The following is a 10,430-nucleotide window of genomic DNA, read 5'->3' on the forward strand; positions in this document are numbered from 1 at the left end:
GACATGCATATGCAAATGTACCATTCATTACATACAACAAGTCATCAACACACAACGACAACGAGGATACATGTTGGATTATAGATTAGTTCCAACAAAAAATTCTAGTAAATACTAAAGTTTTCATCACACACCAAATAACAAGCAATGAAATGAACTTCGGCTCAACCACTCCTCGGCGTTGGAAATGCTTGATTTGAACCATAAAAGTTTGTCTCGGAAGGGCCAGCTACTGTCAATCTCGAGACCGACGCAGGACTAATCATCCAGGCTGAAGCGGCCTATTTCATGACCCATATTGTGATAGCCACGGTAGGGAAGCATAGCAATGTCCGAGGTATAGATACAATTACTTCTCATAAATGCTAGTAATGTTGTGCCAACAGCAGCTGGATCACCTTTCACCATGATTGGATAGTTTTGTCCAAGGAAGAGCGAGTTTCATCCAAGAATATCAATACTAAACCAGGGAGAAGGTGTTGGCGCTAGCACAGTAGTATCCGTCCCAAATACCCTGCAACAGATGTTGTAATAGGTCCCGAGAGTGCGACCATGGGAGACAAGAAGAGGTGATCCATCGGAATAAGTTGCCAGGCACCACTGAGTACTCCTATATGGGTCCTCATGCTCGTGATCATCATCATCGTCATCTCCCCCTTGGTTATAAATTTTTTCAAGTATAGGTGGTGGAATGGTCACAGGACCTTGGAAACACAAGAAGGTTAATTAGTAAAGGGAAACTAGCTAACCCGCATGCATGTGGATGTAACAATTATAATTACGGTGGAATACAAACGTACCGAAAGCATAATGATTCCATGCAAAAACAGTGCGACGAGTGGTGGCAGCAAACACAAGACCCTCGTATTGAATTGCATCATAGTACTCATCCTTGTATAGAAACTGATTTTTGAGCAATATCATCCATTCGAACAATGAAGGAAGGCAACAAGCTTGTCGAAGATAGCAAAAACTACATATTCCATTAAATCCCAAGAGCGGTCGGGAACTTGACAAATTGATATCTTCTGTAGATGATAGTCACCATGACCGTAGTTCAAAGTACGGTCATAACCGGTGTTCTCAACCTCTGGGCAGTCTGAGATTTTTGGAAGTGGAACCCGGTGACGAGTGTACACATTCACAAGTTCCCACTCGCAGTTGGACCCAATATAAACAACCCAATCTCCATTTGCGCATGCCCATGCCTTACCCTCAAGGGATGGCATCTTAACATCACACATATCATTATCAAGTGGCACCAACTTGTACAAGGCGAGGCCTACGTCGTCCGCGCGCCAGTGAGCAGGGTCACGGTGAAGAAGATATGGGAGATCAAACCGCTCCTGGACCCTTGGGTTTGTTGTAATGATGTTATTAGTTTTGTCAAGAATGGTCTTGAACGAACCTGCCATGCTAGCCGAGGTGATGACGTCACACCAATCAAAGAGTTCCTCCACCACATCATCATTCAGATCGGGGCAAGAATAATGGGGTCGTTTTCGGTCTGTTCCCTCCATGGAGAAGATGACCGAACAATGGCAGAAGGAAGGGTGAAGGCAAATGGTGGACAGTGGAAGAGCATGCGACAACTGTTCCAAATCGAGAGGGAAAGGCGAAGAGTCGGTGGACGGTTGCCACGGTACAAGAAGAGGCGCCCCGGCCTACATAGACATCCGTTCGAAAATTGTACAAAAGGACTAGCCGCCGTCTCACTGACATGTGGGAACGAGACAGCATGTCAACGAAGAGGCTAGTGGGGAGCGGACATTTGCCACAGAGGTCACACACTAACGACAAGGCCATCTTGTCAGACCTAGCGCCCACGCGGGATGGCTTCCGTCCCCCACACGAGCGAAGCCACTTGGCACCCCCACACAGTTGGTCCGCCACGCCGCTAGGCTAACTCCAGCGTGTGCCGCTCGGACGCGCACTCGCTCAGCCCCCTTTCCCTCGACACCCCGGAGCTACCCAACCACGGCTACGTGTTTTTCGCACCCAGCGGCCGGATTTGGAGCGGATCCGGTCGGGCTTGAGCTCGCCCGGTTGTGGGAGGCCGCACCGCGCCATGGACTGGCCGGGCACCGGGCCGGAAGGCGCCGGAAAGGCCGCAAGGCCGCATGCATGTACTGGCTCCTCCTCTAGCCACTCGGATCTACACCGTCGGCAGTCCGCCGACAGATACAAGAATGGCGGTCGGCCGGGCTCAGTGATAGCCCAAAAGCTCGTCGACGCACCATTGCCACTCATTACATACGATGACTGCCCAAAGAAGGTCTTGCGCCGCGTGTCTACAACGCTGGAACATCCCGGATGGGTGTTCATCAGGTGCTCAACCGATGGGGTATGTGCTACTTTTGCTTCGGTTGTGCTCTCGGATTAGACTTGTTGTGCTAACTTAAAATTTTATTGTGTAGAATGGATGCAAGTTTTGGTATTGGGAAGAAGAGCACATTGATATACTGATAGAGCACAATTTAGTAGATGTTGTAGCACTTTTAGCTAGCATGGAGGCTAGAGATGAGACTAGTGCACTTGTTGATAGAATAGAGGCTAGACATGAGACTAGATGCGAGGAAACAACGTTTACTTCTTTACACTCGAAGAAGAAAGAAGCACGCAAGATCGAGCCTCCGCAGATCAACAATGAATGCATCGAGAAGGCACTAATCGAACTTATAGGAGAAGTTATGGAAGTTGGATATCTTCTAAAATGTATTCTTGTGGTTCTTGTTTTCTTTGGTCTTGCTTTTCTAGTCAAATTTTGGTGATGTATTTCCATGTACCAAAAATCAATTATGAAAACAGATACTATGTGTTTGCAAAGAATAATGTACGCGGCCGGGATGCATCCTCGCGTTGGGCGCACGACCACCGCATTCGAGAAATGGCCTGGACACGACCCCATTGCCCTACCCAAACAGACAGAATCCGGGCAAAACAGAGTTCCATTTGGGGTCGTTTATTGGAGTTGGCCTGTGATGCCCTCAATTCAACCGTACACTAATCATACATGCAAATGTGTACGATCAAGATCAAGGACTCACGGGAAGATATCACAACACAACTCTAGACACAAATTAAAAAAATAATACAAGCTTTATATTACAAGCCAGGGGCCTCGAGGGCTCGAATACATAAGCTCGAAAACACAAGAGTCAGTGGAAGCAACAATATCTGAGTACAGACATGAGTTAGACAAGTTTGCCTTAAGAAGGCTAGCACAAAAGCAACAACGATCGAAAAGGCAAGGCCTCCTGCCTGGGAGCCTCCTAACTACTCCTGGTTGTCGGCGGTCTCCACGTAGTAGTAGCAATCGACAGTGGCATCTGGCTCCTGGGCTCCGACATATGGTTGCATCAACTGGAAAGAAGAAGAAAGGGGGAAAAGGGGGAGCAAAGCAACCGTGAGTACTCATCCAAAGTACTCGCAAGCAAGGATCTACACTACATATGCAACATTATCAAAGGAAGGCTGTATATGTGGACTGGGCTGCAGAAATGCCAGAATAGAGGGAAGAACCTAGCCCTATCGAAGACTAGCAGCTTCTGGAAACCACCATCTTGCAGCAATATGAGGGAGTAGAGTAGCATAAAGTAAAGTAGTAGTAGTGTTATCAACCTCGGCCAGAGATCCTTTCTCGACTCCCTGCGAGAAAGCAATCCCAGAGCCATACTATCCAAGTGTCATCACAATCCATTACTCATCACAAGTATCCAATTCTAGTTGTATCGATCGGGATACAACTCCAAGTGTCCGTTACCGTAGGACAGGCTATCGATAGATGTTTTCTTCCCTGTAGGGGTGCACCAACTTACACACCACGCTCGATTAACTTTGACCGGACACACTTTCCTGGGTCATGCCCGGCCTCGGCCAAACAATACGCCGCAACCTGACCTAGGTTTAATAGAGAGATCAGCACGCCGGACAAAACCTATGCCCCCAGGGGTCATGGGCCATCTCCCTGAGAACTCCTACATGTTGTGTACACGGCCGGTGAGTAGACCTAGCTACCTCCTTCAACAAGGAAGGTGCTTACGCAGTCCAACCCGGCGTGCGCCGCTCAGTCACTGACGTCTAATAAGCTTCGGCTGATGCATACGACGCAGAATGCCCATACTATGCCCACGTGATGGTTAGTGCTATCAGGCCAGAGGCCCCTCGGATCAAATATCCAAATCGTAGTGGATTAGGAACGCGCGGTAACAAGCAGAGACTCACGAAAGATGTGACCCCGTCGCCCCGTCTCGAGGACTTGCGGCAAGGGCTAGGAATGCCCGGCCACGCCTTGTAATTATCTCGCGGGCACCTTCCAGGTCAACCCGACTCCACATCACTCGCAATTATGCTCGCGCGGGTACCCCTCAGGGTCGACCCGTCTTTAGTAACCAGGTTCAGTGTAAAGTCATAGTAACCATAGTAACCGTCTGTCCAAACATCAAGGGGAAAACCCGAGGAATCACCCCCGGTGAATTCCACACGATGTAATCATCAAGGTGAACGTAAGAGGGACCACCCTCGAGGTTCACACTTGAGGGGTTGCACGACAGAGTCATATCGAAAGTGGTTAAGGAGGAATCACCCTCGATGACTGAGCGAGTCCTGGATTAGGGGGTGTTCGGATAGCCGGACTATACCTTCAGCCGGACTCCTGGACTATGAAGATACAAGATTGAAGACTTCGTCCCGTGTCCGGAAGGGACTTTCCTTGGCGTGGAAGGCAAGCTTGGCGATACAGATGTTCAGATCTCCTACCATTGTAACCGACTCTATGTAACCCTAACCCTCTTCGGTGTCTATATAAACCGGAGGGTTTTAGTCCGTAGGACAACATACACATCAACAATCATACCATAGGCTAGCTTCTAGGGTTTAGCCTCTCTGATCTCGTGGTAGATCAACTCTTGTAATACCCATATCATCAATATTAATCAAGCAGGACGTAGGGTTTTACCTCCATCGAGAGGGCCCGAACCTGGGTAAAACTTCGTGTCCCCTGCCTCCTGTTACCATCCGGCCTAGACGCACAGTTCGGGACCCCCTACCCGAGATCCGTCGGTTTTGACACCGACATTGGTGCTTTCATTGAGAGTTCCTCTGTGTCGTCGCCATCAGGAAGGATGCCTTGCCCTGTCTTTAAAGACGACACCGTTGCTAAGGGAGCTTTGGCTGTCGGCCAAACCCTCCGGCTAGGTGGTTTTCTTATGACCGCATGTTCGGCCTCTACGCCGACGATGACCTCTCGAGTCATCGAAAACAATCTTCACACCGGCTCGGAACTCGCCGAGCAGTTAGATCCAATGGAGCTCTCCTCCATAAACAAGCTCTTGGATCGCTTCGCCGCCCTGGGAGTCGCTACGGATTACGACCAGATTGGGCCTAAACCCGATCTGAGAGAGATTAACTCTCCCCAAGTCACCCACCACGTTGCCGTGGTAGAGGGACAGTGCGGCGACCCCTCATCTATCTTAAGGACTCGTTACGTCCGGATTCCCAATCCCTTCAAGCCGGATACTCGCGGAGGGGAGGACATCACTCAAGACCTGAACCTAGAGTCAGGCGATGAACTGGATTCATTGGACGACATCCAGGAATCCAAATTTTCGAGTTCGGAAATTCCTCGGCCTCTGAGCCTCAGAAGGGGTGAGACTTCAGATTTAATTCCACCCACCCACCTGAACATTAGCGATCTATCCCAAATCAGGCAAGAGCCCGAAGAAACAGTACATCACTACTGGGCCAGATTCCTCCTGGTTATGAACAGGATAAAGGACTGCCGCGAGGGAGACGCGATTTCGTTCTTCTGCAATAGTTGCACGGACAAGGGAATCCTCAACGCCATAAGTCGCCGTGATATTACATGCTTTGCTGACTTGGCATCCATAGTATGAAAGTACTGTGCGATGGAAAGCGCCCGAAAAACTGAAACAAAATTTTGGGGCAATCCGGCCCTAAATGCAAACCCAGCCCGAAATAAAAGGGTGCATCATCGCCAGACACCCGGGTCAAATACCAAAAGGCAAAAACCCTCTACAAGGCATGGAACCGTATTGGAAGGATGGCTTAATGGACCCTGTAAAATTCATAGTACAGAGGATGCCACTCCAACTCACAGCCTTAGAGCATGTTGGATACTCCGGCAGGTGGCCAAAATTGGCGAAAATCTCCTAATTCCGGAGGCCACAGAGAGCCACCCCAGAGACAGCAATACGGTATTAACAGTCTTCGAGACTTTCACATCAAATAATATGCGAAAAAGAACACTCCGCAGCCTTGCCGAAGTCTACCAAGTAGCAACAATAAACCCATGGAGTGACACGGCTATTACCTTTAACGCCAGTGATGAACCTAAATTCCGAAGAGCCCGAGCACCAGCCGCATTGGTCCTCAGTCCAATAGTGGACGGCTTTCATCTTACCAAGGTACTCATGGATGGTGGCAGCGGATTGAACCTCATTTATGAGCAAACCCTTCAAAAAATGGAAATAGACTGGAACCGCATTGAGCGAAGCAGCACAACCTTTAGAGGAATAATCCCCAGTCGGGAAGCGCGTTGTACAGGAAAAATCACACTAGATGTGGTGTTCGGCACGCCGGATAATTATAGGTCCGAAGAGGTCACGTTCCAAGTGGCTCCATTCAGCAGCGGTTACCATGCTCTGCTAGGGCGGGAAGCGTTTACAATCTTCCAAGCAATACCCCATTACGGGTACATGAAGCTCAAGATGCCCGGGCCTAACGGAATCATCACTCTCGCTAGTGATCCGGACATAGCACTCCATGCCGAAAACAAGACAGTCGCACTGGCCCTCGAGGCACTATCCGAAGCCCTAGCGGCTGAGGAACTGACTACGCTACGCTCCACGGTGAATAGGGACGATGTGGTACTCGACAAAAGATCCAAGTCCACCTCCTTTAAACCGGCGGACGAAATAGTCAAATTCCAGGTCCATCCAACGGACCCCAATAAAACAGCTTCCATCGGGGCACAGTTAAACCCTGATGTAGATGCCGCACTGCGAGAGTTCCTACGAGAGAACTGGGACATTTTCGCCTCGCACCCTTCAGACATGCCAGGAATCCCACGTAGGCTGGCCGAGCATAGCTTAAATATCCTAAAAGGATTCAAACCCATCAAACAAGCTCTTCGGTGTTTTTCCGAACCTAAGAGACATGCCATGGGAGAAGAGCTAGCAAAGCTATTGGAGGCCGAATTCATCAGAGATATAAAATATCTGGACTGGCTAGCAAACCTGGTGATGGTACCAAAGAAGGACAAATCCTGGCGCCTGTGCGTTGATTTTACAGACCTTAACAAGGCTTGCCCAAAGGATCCCTTCCCCCTCCCATGCATCGATCAAATTATCGACACTACCGCAGGAAACGATTCGTTGTGTTTCCTCGACGCATACTCCGGCTACCATCAAATCAAGATGGCAGAGTCAGACCAAGCTGCAACGGCATTCATCACACCATATGGCCCATTCTGCTTCAACACAATGCCCTTCAGGCTCAAAAACGCCGGTGCAACGTATCAGCGCATGATTCAGACATGTCTGGAAAACCCGATCGGCAAAACAGTGGAGGCATATGTAGATGATGTGGTCGTCACAACAAGACATGTCGAATCTCTAGTAGACGACTTGAGGCTCACATTTGATAACCTCCGAACAACGACATCAAGCTCAATCCGGAAAAATGCGTTTTCGGCGTTCCAGCCGGAAAGCTCTTGGGCTTCATTGTATCCGGTAGAGGAATTGAAGCAAATCCAGCCAAGATCTGAGCTCTGTCACAATTGGATATCCCAAAAGACCTCAAACAAATACAAAAGTTAACCAGATGCGTGGCGGCTCTAAGCCGCTTTATCTCCCGCTTGGGAGAAAAGACCCTACCCCTCTACCGCCTCCTTCGGCGCACCGAACACTTCGAGTGGACGGATGCAGCCACGGCCGGACTCGATGAAATAAAAGCCATATTGGCAACAAACCCAGTCCTGGCCGCGCCAAACATTGGCGAACCAATGCTATTGTACATTGCAGCAACACATCAGGTTGTAAGCGCAGTGCTCGTCGTCGAACGAGAAACGCACGGACACAAATCCCCCCTTCAAAAGCCGGTCTATTATGTGTCCACTGTCCTCACTCCGTGCAAATCACGGTACCCGCATTATCAAAATATTGCGTACGCGGTATTCATGGCATCCCGGAAGCTACGACACTACTTTCAAGAGTGTTCAATTACAGTAGCCTCGGAAGTGCCACTTAACGATATTATAAACAACCGTGACGCAACGGGCCGGATTGCAAAATGGGCCATTAGCTCCTCCCGTTCGACATAACTTATAAGCCACGGCGAGCCATCAAGTCGCAAGTTTTGGCTGACTTCGTCGCAGAATGGACGGAGGCCGGACTCCCTAAAGAGTACGGCACATATTCAAATTGGATCATGCATTTCGACGGCTCAAAGATGTTGGCCGGACTAGGGGCTGGCGTCGTTTTGACGTCCCCCACAGGAGACACAGTTCAATACGTACTCCAGATTATGTACACAGACTCCAACAATGCAGCCGAATATGAGGCCCTTTTACATGGTCTCCGGATGGCAGTATCCATGGGCATTCAATGCCTAGAGGTGCGCGGGGACTCGAACCTCGCAATATCCCAAATTAATGGAGACTTAGATGCCAAGGATCCAAAAATGGCGGCCTACCACAATGCCGTCCTCAAAATGTCAGCTCGGTTCGAAGGGCTTGAATTTCATCATATAGCCCGGGAAAATAATCAGGCGGCAGATGTCCTGGCACGCATCGGCACAAAACGCGATGCAGTTGTAACGCCCGAAGACCGGAGCTCCAGTTGCCTTCCAGGGTTCCGGGTTTTTGTTGTGTGATTTTTTTAGCTTGTTGCATTCACCATTGCATATTTTGCATTGCATCATTTCATGCATGACATTTTGTTGCATGCCCCATGTGAGATCTATGCATCACCACCTTCCTTCCTTCTCTTTTCTTTCTTTTTGCAAGTGCCATCTTGCCCTCCTCCTTCGTTCTTCTTTCTTTCATTTTGGCAAGTGTCCTTTTCCTCCTCCTCCATTAATGTTCATTCTTTTCCTGGTGCTAGTTCTCCATGCCTAAAACCTCTCTGTCAAATTTCATTCATTTTGGAGTTGTTTTGGTTGGGTTCAAAAATGGCTCAAGTTTGAATTAAATTCAAACTTGAATTTTTTTATACCTTTAAAAATGGCCAAAACAATTTATTCAAATACTGCATAAATCCAGGACTGCATATATATCTTTATCCCTGTGAGTTTCCTTCCCAAAACCCCTGGCCTTTTCAATCTTAGAGATGTCTAATTATTTTAGGCAGAATAAAAGAAAGGAAGGAAGGCCTCAATTCCATCCGTAGCCCACCTGGGTCTTTCTTTCCCCGGCCCAGCCGAGCCGAACGGCCACCTGCTCCCTCCCTCACGGCGTCTCCTTCCTCCAGAGTACAGCAGCAGCAGCGCCGTGAGCAGGAGGCTCACGGACGTCGAGGCTAGCGCCTGCCTGCGCCCCTATAAATCCCCGCAGCGACCCCTAGGGTTTCCTCCTCCCTCCTCCTTCCATCCTCGCGCCGCCATCTCTCTTCCTCCCCTCTGTTTTCCCTTCTTCTTCAAGATCAGAGAGCACCACCGAGAGCAGAGAAATAAACCGTCGATGCCCATCGTCGTTCTCGCGGCCGGAGGGCCTCAAGCTCGTCTTCGACATGTTGTCCTGCACCCCGTCACCCTCCTTGACCGATCCCCGCAGTTAGTTGGGCGGGAGCCTCCCCAACGCGCCTCCCTGCCGTCGCCATCGCCATGGCCGGTCGAGCCAAGCCGAGCTCGAGCCCGGTGTCGTCCACATCGTGGTGGCCTTCTTCTTCCTCTGGAGCGACCTCCACGAGCCGGATCGCCAAGTCCAGCGCCCCGTCGCGGTCTTCTTCCCCTGCTTCCTCTACGTCACGGATCGAACACCATCTCGCCTTCACGCCATCGGCCGCGTCGTCTCCCTCCTCTGCTTCCACTTCCTTCACGGTCAGAATTTCGACAAGGTTCAGAGCTCCCTCCCGTCGTCTCCGGCGTGTATCCGTCGACCTCGTCGTGTCATATGGTGAGCTGGGTAACGCCCCTTCCTCTTTGTTCCTTCCTCTAGATGTTTGATCACCCGCATGCCTCGCCTGATCATCGCCATGCCGCGTGCCCGAGACGAGCTGCTGCTCGACCTCGAGTTCCCTCGCACCCGAGACGCTCGCTCACTGCGCGCCTGCTCCACACACACACACACCCCCGCACGCGAGTGCACGCGCAAGGGCCTCGCCTTGCCCCGATTGCATCTGTCGACTGCATTCCGTACGCCATGGTTGAGGTACTCGAGCTCCTCACACCCATGCGCCCTTCCTGCATAGCAC

Source organism: Triticum urartu, chromosome 2 (assembly GCF_003073215.2).
Source record: "Triticum urartu cultivar G1812 chromosome 2, Tu2.1, whole genome shotgun sequence".
Taxonomy (NCBI): domain Eukaryota; kingdom Viridiplantae; phylum Streptophyta; class Magnoliopsida; order Poales; family Poaceae; genus Triticum; species Triticum urartu.